Source organism: Triturus cristatus, chromosome 7 (assembly GCF_964204655.1).
Source record: "Triturus cristatus chromosome 7, aTriCri1.1, whole genome shotgun sequence".
Taxonomy (NCBI): domain Eukaryota; kingdom Metazoa; phylum Chordata; class Amphibia; order Caudata; family Salamandridae; genus Triturus; species Triturus cristatus.
In genome coordinates, this window is record NC_140590.1 from 1,197,036,339 (window position 1) to 1,197,050,354 (window position 14,016).

Genomic DNA, 14,016 nt, shown 5'->3' on the forward strand with positions numbered 1-14,016 from the left:
CAATCTTCAATCTAATATTAAGAATGACCCCCACATAGCCTGTGCCCCTGCTCAGGTCAGCAGCACAGTGGTAGAGGAGTTAAGGGGGAACCATTCAGAGCATGCAATAACCCCATGCTAGATGTGCATTAAAAAGAATACTTCATGTCTAGCTACCTACTCTAGCCACTCTAGCCATTGCATCTTTCCCCCACTCAAATAATCAAAAATCCTGGCATCCTCCCTGACTACGCCCTGTATTACTGCTATCTCCCGAAATGTTCATACAAGATATAACTTGGGCTGTATTACACAAAGTGCCCTGGGGCACAAACAGGCGCTTGTGCCCACTTTGGGCGACCCCAGGGCACTTTGGTATTACAGAACGTGCCGCTGATGCTGGAGCGTCCCCTTCTGTAATACATAAAGGTGGGTGCAGTCACTCACTGCACCCGCCTGCAAGGAGATCTCTAATCCACTTTAAAAGTGCAAGCAGGTTGCTGCTAGCACAGTTAAACAGGGAGCTGCTGCTTCAGAGCCGCTCCGTTTTTCACCTGAAGGGCAGCATGAGTTTGTGGCTGTCCTGGGGGCTGCACATTCTATGTAACAGGGCGCACTTTCCCCGTTTGCGCCCGGCGCACCCGTTATAAGGTGCGCTGAGCGCAAACAGGGAAAGTGCACCTTATATATAATAGGGCCCCCGGTGTCCTGCCACAGCATTACCTTAACCTCCCCCCAAAACATTAAAATTCTAAATGTCTGATGTCCTGCCGCCTAACTTAACTTCCTTATCACGCCCTCCCCACCCAATGCCGTGCACACCAACAGAGCCAGTGTCCTGCTGACAGTTACTGTCCGAGAGCCTGCTTATCAGCCTGGACACCAGTTCCCTGTGAGCACGCGTCTGTGAAGAGCTCTGGATTACTTAAGGATGGCAGTTGGCGGTACCCCAGTTTTGCCCAATGCCCACATTCATATGCAATGCTCAAGTCTTGGAGAGAAGCAAGAGAAGGTGGCTGCAACAGTGGCGTAGCTAGGGGGGGGCGAGGGGGGCGGACAGCCCCAGGCGGCACTGTTTTGGAGGCGGCGGCCCATTGCGGCGGCCTTTATAATTTATTTGGGGACTGGGGACACTCACTGGCTAACACTTTGTCAGTCAGTGTCCCCAGTCCCCAAATAAATTATAAAGGCCGCCACAACGGGCCGCCTGTGCCTCGCGGCCCTGTTTGAAGTGCAAGCAAGCGCATGCACGCTGCACGCAGTGGGACATCATCTGCCATTCCACTTCATCCCTCGGGTCTAGAGACACGGACAAGGTACGGGAAAGACCAAGGAAACATGTGCTTCCCAATGATGTCACAACTGTGAAAAAAACTTTCTATTTTTGTGACTGTGGAATAAGAGCAGTGAATATATGGATTTCAGATCCAATATTCACTCTAATGGTTGTCAATGAAGCACTGTATAACATATAGAGCCAGATTGCGATGTCGGGCGGTCGGTGGCGGTTCGCCCGAAATCTGGGTTATCGGTCTGACCACCGGATTACAATACCAACGGTCGGAGCGATTTGGGCGGGGGTAAAGACCGCTGCCTCCGATAGGCTTCAGGAGCCAATCAGGACAGCGATTGGAGCTTAATCCCTACAATGGAGGTGGTGCCTGCAGTAGGGATTAGAATGTCAATTTCCAACAACCTTTTTATGGCGGTCTCACTGCCATGGAAAGGCTGTCAGAAAGGGACTTTGGGGGCCCCTAGCAGGACCCCTTCCGCCCGTGCACCTCCGATATGTGGCCAAGGGCGCACATGTGGTGCCCCCCAAACATAAATACACTGTGTGCCAGGCACTAAAGGGTGCCTGGCACACGGTGCATGGATGTTTTCAAAATGCTATTTACTATTTCAGCTTGTGCAGCGGCTCTATTCCTGGGCCGCTGCATAAGCTGCAATAGTAAAAAGCATTTTAATCAGCCTTCACAGAGGTCATATAGTAATTGGGCTGTCAGATCAGCAGCTTAGGTGAAGAGGAGTCACTTGTTTCTCACTACACTCACTGAAGTCGGAGCAGTAAAGAACTGAGTTTGCATCCAAGGCTCTTGACAAAAGCTTCCAAAGGTAGACATATACAACAAATACTTACAGTACAAGCAGTGATGTCATCTTCTTAATATCATTGAATAGTGATGTCATAAATATGCTGCAGTAAGAAAAGTAGAGACCTTTCCACAGGGTTTACATTCTTCCAATGCGTTATATGTTTTTTACATTACAGAACTGGCTATCCATACTGAATACGTGTTAACATTTACAGGTGGTAGCAGTAATTGATTTACTCCCCTGCTGCAGATTAAGGAACATTTAGAGAACTAAGAAAAGAAGGAAAATCCACACCAACAAGACAGGTTCCACATAGAATCCACTCAGTCTGGTGAAGACAAACATTGCTGATAACTGTAGAGAAGACGTAGGTGGCTGATGATTTATATTCCTAAACACAGTGCTTAACTTAAGCCGGTGGTTGCAGGTGGGGTCCGCTGGCACTCATGTTTGGGGACCAGCACTTATTTTTCCACCATCAGACTTTCAACCAAGGCAAAAGAGAGAACAAAATAAAGGGGGGGGTCAAGGAAATTGGAAGAGGAAAACAGAGCTAAAAGGAGAAAGCAGGAATTAAAAGGAACCAGCAATAGGGATACAAAGATGCAGGGAGTGTCTGGTGGTGGATGAAAGAGGCAGGATATGGAATCAAGATTCTGCAGCCTTGGATGTTCAGCTCCCCCGATATTGGGCAAGGTGCTGCTTCTGAGCAATTCTTTGGCCCCCGATACTTACTGTTTTACAAAGTAAGCACTGGCTCAATACAGTCTATAACTCCTTTTCTAAGCAATAGGTTTCAATAGGGGTGAACCGCTCCTGCATAAACATGAGAGGCCGCTCTGTTCCATTCCGTGCCCAAGCTGTGATTCCCTATCAAATGATGAAATGGGACTTGTTCAAACAATTTAGGGCCTAACTGGCCCTTGCAGGGTAACTGTGTACTTTGAAATGCAAATGCCACAAACTGGCCTTAGACCCAGAGGGAGGCTTGAACAGGCGGTGCACCATGGGAATATTTTTTATTTTTTAGAGACTTGTTTAGAGGAGCTTCCTGCCATTCCACTGGTGGGCAGGAGATTCCTAAACAGTACTGAACGAGCTCTGAAACTTGGAATCGCCATGACTATCATTTTCAATTATTAAACATTTGCATTAGGGGGCTACTGTTCCTAGACTCCCAGGGTGCATTGCTCTGCGTTTTCCTGCATATTGGGTATTTTCTACTGATCTTGGGTACCTGAGACGAGCTGAAAACATCAAAACTGTGAATCTGCTATTGAACTAGACTCACAAAACACTGAAAAACAGACACCGTGTCTGGTTGTAGTCACGTGCTGATACATGTGCTGCCTAAACTAGGTGTCCTCCTCCACATTACCCCAAAAAGCAATCCTTAACTTTTCACCTCCAATACCCACAAAGCCTCATAGTCCATAAAGGAGGTACTTGGCAATTCAGTGAGCTTGCAGTAGTATCCGGTTCCTATGTTTCCAAGCGGGCCGTACCCGGAACCAAAACTGGCCCTCTCAAAGAGCTCGGCCAGACCCCCTGGGAGCAGCAGAGTTGTATGCCAGGGCCGATTTCGATCAAAGGGCCCTGTAACAAAAACGGCCCAAAATCAGCCCCCACCCTGGCGGCCCAACAGGGAAATGCCCGGTGCCCGCTATGGCCAGTCCGGCCCTGTTTCTAAGGACAAGAGCGATGCTTCTCACAAGGACATCCTAACTGTCCTTGAGACAAACAAGACCCACAGAAATGGCCAAGCACATATCATTCCACAAAACTGCTTCCTGAACAGGACTTAGAATAGAATAATAATTATATTTACACAGTGATATTAGCAAGAATTAATGTGGATAGCTTATGCAAATTATTGAAAGAGACAGCATTGGATGAAATGATGAACTCCTACAGATTGCTGTGAAGTATGCGTCTCTACAAACTGGTCTCAAGTCTCCAAGCAGTCCTTTATTGTACAACTTGCGGCGTTAATGTAGCTTTTTCACAGTGAAATCCCACTAAAAGCGGCCGAGAGACTTTAGTGGTGCTTGAGTTTGTCACACGTGCAACTGAAAAGTTTGGAGATAAAAGAAAACAGCTGTGGCTTTCAAACCCATCTGTTCTCTTCTGGACGTATTCAAAATTCACACATTTTCTAGCATGTATTTACCAAAGGTAAGCGGGGACCTTAAAAACATAAATATTCTGAAATCGCTCATTTACAGAGGTGAATGTGCAACTGTTTGTAGTCAGCATTGTTAGACCCGACACCCTTGGGTGGTAGTCCTACAAACATTTTGCCTTCACCCCTCCTGTTTTCTGAATTTGTTTTGTTGGCTTTAGGACTCTGTGCACTTTACCACCAAACTTTAGAACTTTCCACCCACCCCCACTTAAGAAACCCTTGCACAGGGAGAGACAGTTGAGAAGACCCTGGAGCTGGAAAGAGAAACCACCTAATGCCCTGCAAAAATAGACTAGACTTGGAGTCCATCTGACCACCGGGACTGTGAGGGGTCTCTCTAGGGCCAAAGGGGCTAGCCCATTTACACCCCGAGAACCAGTTGGGGAAAGGACCTGGTGGGAGACCCTGGATGGTTCTTCTAGGACTTCTATGGGCTGGCCCTGCACTCCTCTGCTGGCACACAGGTGCCCTGTAAGACTGCCAGGAGGCAGTGGGGCATGGGGAGTGAGACGGTGAAGGTGTTATGCATGCTGGCTGCGGAGAGGCTATGGAAGACAACCTCCCAGCAGAAGAGAGCCCCACGAGTGGAGGCAGAGGACAGGTCAAGGCACAGGGAGCAGTAAAAATCCCCATGCACAGCTCCATTTGGAAGCCAGCAGGCCTGATGAAAATGCTCCTGGTGGCTACTCCGTCCATCACCACCCCCTTTTGTACGGCTAGGGCTGACCGCCAGGAACAAAACAAGCACAAGATTAAGAACATTAGCCATACGGTGCCAGAAATATGCTTATTTGAAGGTTCACCTTTTTAAAAAGGAAAGAAGCCTGAAAACCAAGTGTGTGGCACTTTGCTGCTATTTTCCCAACTACCCCCGGGCTGGGGCTGGGACCGGGGGTCAGCGTATCTTTATTTTAATAATTCCCTTTGCGGAGGGGGCGTGCGTGGGGACAATTTCTGCCCTCAGTCTTCCATCTCCCTGGGGGCTGTTGTGAAGAAAACCAAAGAAAATCACTGCATTGCTTAGTCGTCCATGGGCCCCGTGGGCTCTAGTTCCCAGGGACTGATAAAAACACAACTGGCTGGGCACGTTGCTCCTTCCCAGTGCCCGTGTCTGGTGGTGGGTTGTGCCAGCCCTCTTCCTCCCTCCTGCACTCCTTGCAGGCAGGGGAATCAAGACTGGTTCCATCATGGGCAGGAGCCAGGAACAAAGCCTGCTCCTACCCAGCAGAAGAGAATGGTGCCAGCTTCCACACCACTGGGAGGACATGCAGGGAGCAGACAGAGGCACAGGGGCCTTGGGTCTCTTCTGCAGTCCCCTACAAGTGGATCAGGCTGTGAGTGCCCCAGATGGGACCAGGACACCCAAAAACAAAACAGGAAATAAAAGAAAAGAACATGGCGGAGGTCACTCTGCTCACCACCTGACCTGCTAATAAAATATGCATTTTACATGTGTTGTGGAGGGCTGAAGGAGGTACAGCAGCCCCCAACTGCCTCTAAAAGTCACCCTTCAACTGTGTGTTGATTGCGGATCCGGTGGGCCTGCCTCTATTTATTAAAAATATGACAGCTCCATATTTCCATTCGGACAGACACGAACACCATTGAAGGTAAGAAGGGTTTGCTTTGCTTGGATTAATTAAGACCTGGCTACCTACAAATGCTTTAACTTTCCATATCCCCACATGCGCCACAGCCGCAGAACGGTTCCCCTGAGTAGTAACAAATCCCTTTCCATGACAGCCCGGTTTGCTTGTCCAGGTATCGTTTGCTCTCTAAGCAATTCGTGAAGTGCAAACACCTGGGCTCTGCCCAGAGGAAATGGCGGGTCATGTGAACGCCAGGGAGAGCAGACGGGAAATCCAGGCAGTGCCCGCTCTGTCAGTGTGCGAAGGCGCTACATTATTAAAGGGATTCACGCGTCTCTCTGACGCAGAGAGAAGTACAGCAGGGTGTGTATCGAATGTTATCGCAACTGGAGTAAAACCGTACATTCATCGCATTCAATAAGGATTTCGAGATCTCGATTGCTAGATTTCCTGTAAAACAATAGGTGCCGATTCCAAGGATGCCGGGTGCGGTGTTTAATGCACCCAGTACATATCGATATCATGAGGGGTGGTGTTATATCAGGTATGATAAATACCCCTTATTATGCGTTTTCCTGGTGCAAATGAGGAATTTCATGCATATTTCTGGGGGGTTTCCGCACCATTTACCACATTGATTACAATTTACTGCCTGTTTTCATCAGGTAAATTCCATCAAATGTAACCCGCTCACATTCGCCAGGAGAAGACGAGGGGGTGTGGCAAGAACCGCAAATCTCAGAATGGTGGTACCTGCCAAGCAGGGGTCTCCGAAGGGATTGGACTGTAAGGGCCCACACAGAATCATTAAAGGCTCTTCACACAGGCACCCAGTCCTACACACAGGCCACAGGCTCAGCGGCACGTGTTTCTTGAATAGCGAATTCTTTTAACTAACTCGTGTGCAGCCCTAGCTCAGGTGAGCTTCGGCTGCTTAGTACACAAGACCTACTGATATGGCGTCCTGTTGTTACCCCTTCTTAGTTTGCACTCAACAAAGGTCTTCCTGAATAAAGCTTTAGCTCTCTGATGCTGAAAGCCTAAAGCGATAGCTCAAACAGCGATTGTGAACATCTCTGAAGCAGACTGTGGCAGTCATCAAGGACAGGGGCCTGTGGTACAGTGCGTAGCATGTTCAGGTACTACATGCTGTATTTCAGTTCAGTTGTCCAACGCAGTCGTTTGGCCCTGTGAGGCAGATGAATAACATAGCATCAGCATCTGCAAGCATTGCATCGAACACCCACGGAGCTCTGTTGGGAAGGAACAGGTGAATGTGTAAGAAAAGGGACTATTCCGAGCGCGCGGCAGTGCTCGACTAGCTGTGCAGGGGATGCCTGTGAGAAAACATCTATCACAGCCTGGAAATGCCCCGACCACCGCCCACGAGTGCATGAATAACCGGTCAGGCGCGCAACACCCATTGGACTCACAGGGCTTCAGCCCCCCCCCCCCCCCGTCGTGTGTGGCAGCTCGGGATGAGACAGCCTCGCGGCGCATACACAGCCGCACCCGAGCACTTCACAGGTCTTTAAAAGACCATTTGCATGTTAATGAGGCCTCGCTGTTTCACCCCTTCTAAGAGCCCCTGCAGCTCCACTCTACCTATGGCTTAAAAGATTCAGCCCCCCCCCCCCGAAATATTTTCTTAGGCCCCCCCTCCTCCCCGAAATTTGGCTCTAGTTGCGCCTCTGTAACCTGTTAGACAGAGCGTGCGGGTTCGGATTGGGCTATAGGGCGTGGCGGAGGAGTTGTCCGAATGCTTTTAAGCAGTGTGAACAGGGTTCGAGTCGGGGTACCACGCGGGTGGACGGCGTCCCCCCTGCCCAAAAGCTGGACTTTCAATGATGGAGTTACCCCGCCGATCTCCCAAGGACTGGGCTGGCTGGCAATCGTGTGTAGCGCGCGAATGCGCTACCTACCAAGATTCTGCTTTGCCCTTTGAACCTGCCCCCATCGCCATGTAACCTTTGTTATGCAGGAGCGCGTTGACACCCAATCAGCCAGCCACTGTTTTGCAATAGAGGTCGACAAAAGAAGAGGCCACAAAAGTATGGGGGGAGGGTTGCAGCAAGCGATGGGACACACAAGGTGTTCTGTTAAGAAGAAACTCTCATACACGGCCCTGCCATGCAATTTAATACATCCACTGGCTGTTCGATTGTTAGCACAGACAGTGAAAAAAGTAACTTTCTTTCTCAGGATGGTAAAAAAGCACGGGCATTTCAGCACCTCAAGGTCTTTAAAAATCGGCTTGCAACCATAAAACTTTCAGAAATAAAATTACATTTACATTCCTACATAAAAAGTACATCCCCAGTAAAAGGAAACGTGTTTAATTTTAAGTCCCCAAACAGCTATTTAAAAATAACGTTATTTGCATTAGAGGCGGTAACACACAGAGAAGGACGCTACATTCCACAGTGGGTTAACGTGGCCCCCCAAGTGAAGCAGGACTCCCATAAGAGGGGACTACCTTTCGTGACGTCACTTCCTGTCGTGACACCACCTAACTTGGAGCGTCCCACCACTTCTTTTTTTTAGGACTTGTGCCCTGAGTGTTAAGAAGACAAACATAAAATGATAATATCTTTAAGTTATCATTTTATGCTTCGTGACGTGTCCTGCTGCTTTGCGGGCAGGGCTGCTCTGCTCACGGAGCAGGGCAGGGGAGGAGTGGTTTGCCCACTCCTAAGTGCGCAATGACTGTTTGGTCAGCCCTCTCGGGCCGCCCAAACCAGTCATGCGCACTTCCCCGTCATCCATGCAGGCTGCATTACAGCCGGCATGGAGAACAAGCCCACCCCTTCAGCTCCTGGCTGAGTGCAGTGTCACGGCGCTCAGACCAATCACAACGCTGCATTGCAGCGTTGTGATTGGCTTAAAGGAGGGAGCCTGGCTGCCTGCTTCCTGTTCCCGTAGTCGGAGACAGGAGAGTAGGAGCAGCAACTGGGACCTGCCTCAAGATAAGATTTTTTTTTTTTTATTCCGCCCCGCGCAACCCCTCCTTCCCCTGGGCCCACCCTCGCAACGTGAGCCATGCCGGCCGATGCTGCGGAAGAGCTGGTCTGACAGCCCAATGTGAGGGATGGTTTTCTGGCTGCTTATGGGCCCGTTTTAAGGTCTGCTGGCCCGGTTTTTACTGTTGAGTTCTTGGTATTAAAATAATTACTGCCTGCAGCAAGGTTAGATCCATGTAGCCTTCCATACCGTGCAAAACAGTTTTACAGCGTGTCTTTATAAGTTCAAAATTGCCCCAATGTGCAAACATGGGCCACTTTTTTAGCCATCTAATACACTATGAATGGCCACGTTTATTTTGGTGCCCGGGCCTATTTTCTGTTCCAGTACGACCAGGGAGCAAGCATACACTTCTTCGACAGCATGAAGAGTCGCAAAGGTTGGTCAGTGTGCCTGAAATGAGCTGCAGTTACTAGTTAGTCAGACTGTGAACAGTGTTTCTTCGACATTCCGTCACTGTAAACCCCCAAGATGAGATGCACCATTTTGTCGGTTTGTCTCACTTACCCTGACTGACTTTTGCCCCTCTGAACACTCAGGAAGGAGTACATCTCACAAGAGACAGGAGAGTCACGAGCCAGCTTGCAGGAAGGGAAAATAAAATGAAGGCCCAAGACAAAAGAATGGATCGGTCAGGCGACCTCCATTTGAGTCACAGGGCACATGGAAAAAGACCAAGCTCTGTAGTCTGGTGCATATGACTTCGCCACTGCCAGCACAAAGTTGATGGGGGAGGGTCACAACAAAAACAACCTTGCCGGTCTACCCCAACCACGAGACTAGGCAAACTCGCCATAGTCACTACCTCAAAGTAGCTAAATAACCTTCCTGTAGAATGTGACTCAACCATGAGGCTGGTGGCATTCACCAGTCACTGCCACAAGGTACCAAACCTCAAGTGGCTGTAAAAGTCACCATTTACTCTTCCTTAAGATGGCCACAACAAGCCCATCACTTTGGTCCTATGTAGCTTGCTTACTGGTATAGCTGACAGCCGGGACATGTACAAAACTCCTTCTCCGCCACAGAAAGGAATTTGCTTTGCAACAAGGACACTATTCAATCCCCTTAGAGTAGATCAGTGACATAATATTGTGTTAAACAATATAGCTGACAAAAATATTGTGTTGAAATATTGTTTACCACAATATTGTGTTCCTATACTTGTGATGGAAATTACAAAAACATCTTTAAAAAACAAAAAAAATATAAAGGTAGTTGACAATATCAAAATCAATAATAAAAAAAAATAGAATTTTTTTGTTTTTCTAGTTTATATACAGCAGTTTGTGGAAATGAGATATTTATTACATAAAATATATATATATATATATATATATATATATTACCTACTGGCGGTCGCCAGTAGGTAGTTATAGTTAGGACCACGTTTCCATAGGAAAACCTCAACATTCTATTTTGAATAACTTTGGCGCCGGTCGACGAATCCTCGCGAATTTCTCAAAATAGGTGGGGCGCTACGCTCCGCTCCTACCCTGAAAGTCTCGGGGGGATCCGTCAAGCGGGGGCTGAGATAAAAGGGGGGTCCCAAAACGCGTTTTTCCCATGCATTTTTCCATAGGACCTTTAGAACGAGCTACAGCCCGAACGGCTGAACAGAATTACTCAAAATTTGGCAGAGAGGTAGTCCCTAGGTCAAGGAAGTGCCTTTTGTAGGTTTGGTGTAAATCTGTTCAGTAGATTCTGAGAAAATAGCCTTTAAATCAATATATATATCTGAGCCCGCTTACGGTACGCTTACCGTACGCTTACGGTAAGCGTACGGTGGCGTGCGCGAGCGCGATTCTGATTGGCTCTTAGATCTTAGTAAACATTCGAATCGGCCGAAACCAGGAAGCGGCGGCCGCCATTTTGTGTATTTCACTCTGAAAAAAAAGAGTGAAAACAAGGAAAGGGGGCAATGAGGAGAGTTACAGACCCCCTTACATTTGTGAGGGGGTCAAAGAAGGACTGTAAAGTACAAAGAAAACATTTATTGATTTTAAAAAAAATCACGGGGTACGCGTACGGTAAGCTTACGGTAAGCGTACGGTAGAAAAAAAAAAATGAAAATCAGATTTAAGTGTTTAGATATTAGGGGGCTCTAAAAAGAGCCGTTGTGTTTATGAAATGATTTTTTAGTGGTACCTACAAGTAAGTACCGATGCAGAGTCTAAGGTTCAAGAGGAAGACTCTGTTCCCTTCATCATTGAAGTGCACACCATCTCCTCTATAAATGTCTTGCATGTCATAACGCAAGTTGTTGTGGTAAATGGCACACATACCATAGTCACGGAGGAAAGCAGAAACAGATTTGTTGACGTGCTTTCTTGCTTTGTCATCGCACCGCGTGCCCACCGTGCGTGCACGGCACTAACTGCGTAAAGTGGGCGCGCGGTGCGCGAAGCGCACCGCGTGCTCACTGTGCGCGCACGGTGCGCGAAGCGCACCGTGCGCGCACGGAACGAACTGCGTTAAGTGGGTGCGCACGCCACGAATGGCGTAAAGTAACTTAGCATTTAAAAAAACGTACAAATTCACTGAAAAAACCATAGGTTTCACACACGTTATAGTTAGGAATTAGCATTTAAAAAACCTTGCAAATTCACTGAAAAAACCATAGGTTTCACACATGTTATAGTTAGCGGAAATTTTACTGATAAAAAACCAATGAAATTCCCCCGTTATAGTTAGTGCAGGCAACTATAACTCACGCGACCGCAATCTTCTGCTGATGACATATGTGTCTTTATGAAAAAAAAATATTTGTAATATATGTATAGCTAAAAATGTATGGAAGAAGACATGGGCAAATAAGTGTCTAAATACAGTATTAGCATCAGCAGAGGATTGCGGTTGCGTGAGTTATAGTTGCCTGCACTAACTATAACGGGGGAATATATATATACACACACACACACGAATAAAAATCAGCTTAAAATTAAGAACAATTCAATAAAACACATTAATTCATTTCACCAATATACAAAATATTAGAACCCAAAAAGCACACATTTACTACAAATAATAAACAATAAATAAAAAAAAAACCAATATTAACTATAAAAAATAAATACAAAAACGATTTCACCAATATTAGGAAAACGGTTGGTCTCCGAAAAAATTAGATCAGTATTCCTACTCCAGGTTAAGCAACAGTAGAGAAAGTGTTGGACATCAGAGGGGTTACATTTACTATCCCTACTTCAATCTAAGTAACAGTAGGGAAAGTGTTGGACTTTGGAGGAGTTAGAATTACTATTCCCACTCCAGTCTGAACAACAGTACAGAAAGCATTGGACTACAGAGGGGTTTGATTTACTTCTCCCATTCCAGTCTAAGTAACAATAGGGAAAGTGTTGAACTTTGGAAGGATTACATTTACTATTTCCACTCCACTCTAAGTAACAGTAGGAAAAAAGCGTTCTACTTCGGAGGGGGTTACATTTACTATTCCCACTCCAGTCTAAGCAGCAGTAGGGAAAGTACTTGACTTTGGATGGATTAGATTTACTATTCCACTCCAGTCTAAGCAACCCTAGGGAAAGTGTTTGACTTCAACAAAAGTATTACATATATGAACATTCCTATTAATTTAGTAAACATATGCAAACACTTACTATAAAACATGATTAAATCACACTATATAGAAAGAAATATATATTGACCTGGGCCGAAACAGGACTGGTGTGGTGAATAAACAGGTACCTTTCTTTTTGCCCGGTGTGTGCGCTTCCACTTCCTTGCTGTTTGAATTCCTGGGCTGGTTTGCTCCCCCTGCCGATGCACTCCTCCCCCAAGAGGTCTGGGCTTATTGAAGAGCTCCTTTAATGTTTAAATCCATCTATCTATCTATGTATATCCAACTGAAACACGTTCTCGTCTTTAAGAGTGAAAAATGAGCCCACCAGCCGGTATTCTACAACAAGCATTTTAATCCAGCAGATAGTCCATAATAACGGATTTCAACCCTGTGCAGGTCTTAGTCACATGATTGACAAAGAGGAGAGTTTCTTTTTAAACATCAAAATGTATTTAAATCCAAGTCACATGGCTTGCCACACCTCAAGACATAAATTGGCTTAGTAAAACATCTGCAGTCATATTTCAAAATGATCCTGACTTTGTTGGATTCAATACCCACTCGTTCAAATATACATTCATTAATGGCGTCCATGTTGTCCTGGTCTCCAATTTAAAATCGCTTCACAACTTAACTTATGCCCCATCTGCGTAAAACACGAAACGCATTCTCACCTCCAGAAATCAATTTCATATTGTGCTACGTTTTTAGTGTCTTACTTGTCCGATGAGGCAATAATGATCCCGCCAGTCTATTGTTCACTTGTTGCATTCTGGGGATTGTAGTACTTTAAGACCACATTGAGATCTAGTAGTCTTTGACTAGCATATAAAGTTACGCAACACCACAATCAAAGGGATAGCTCAACTGTGAGCATGGCTTAACATGAGCTGAAATGTGTCAGGACTTTAGGAATTATAGCAAGCATTTCATAAAGTACCTGGTACCATTGAAGTCTGGTGGGCGGCGTTCTTTTCGCGTGCAGAAAGAAGGCTGTTTTGGATACACACAGGGTGCTCTGTCCCTGAAATTGAGGCCACCCTGCAGAGGTCAGGGCTCCCTTGCGGAGGAAAAGTGTGTTGGAAGTTAAATGTTATGGGAGCCTGACCTGCCCGCACAACACCAAGACAAAAGAACTACAACCATTTGATTTGAGGCGACAGTGGGCAAGGGAGTGATAAAGGACACTGGTCTTTCAAGTATGATTTCAAGGTATGCGGGTGCTGTATGAGATGATTACGACTGTGGCGACATGGCTAATTTATGATCTAAATAATCAGCGCATTGCATGTAAAAATATATGAAGTTTAAAGACTGCAGTATCTCTGTAATAAAGACTACTAAAGGGTAATCGAACTGCAGGAATAACAAAATACAGCAAAGATAATTTTAATGTGCATCCTGGGAATTGTAGTACTTTAAGGCTATGTTGAGATCTAGTAGTCTTTGACTGGCGTATAAAGTCACGCAATGCTGCAATCAGAGGGATGGCTCACCTGTAAACAAGGCTCAACCTGAGCCGAAATGCGTCCGGACATAAGGACTTAAAGCTAGTTGCCACA

At 46.5% G+C, this 14,016-nt stretch overlaps 1 protein-coding gene across 3 annotated transcripts in view; it reads right to left on the reverse strand.

Moving 5' to 3' along the window:
- LOC146811589 (uncharacterized) overlaps positions 1-14,016 on the reverse strand; it is a 256,867-nt gene that overhangs the window by 224,143 nt on the left and 18,708 nt on the right. The window lies entirely within an intron of this gene.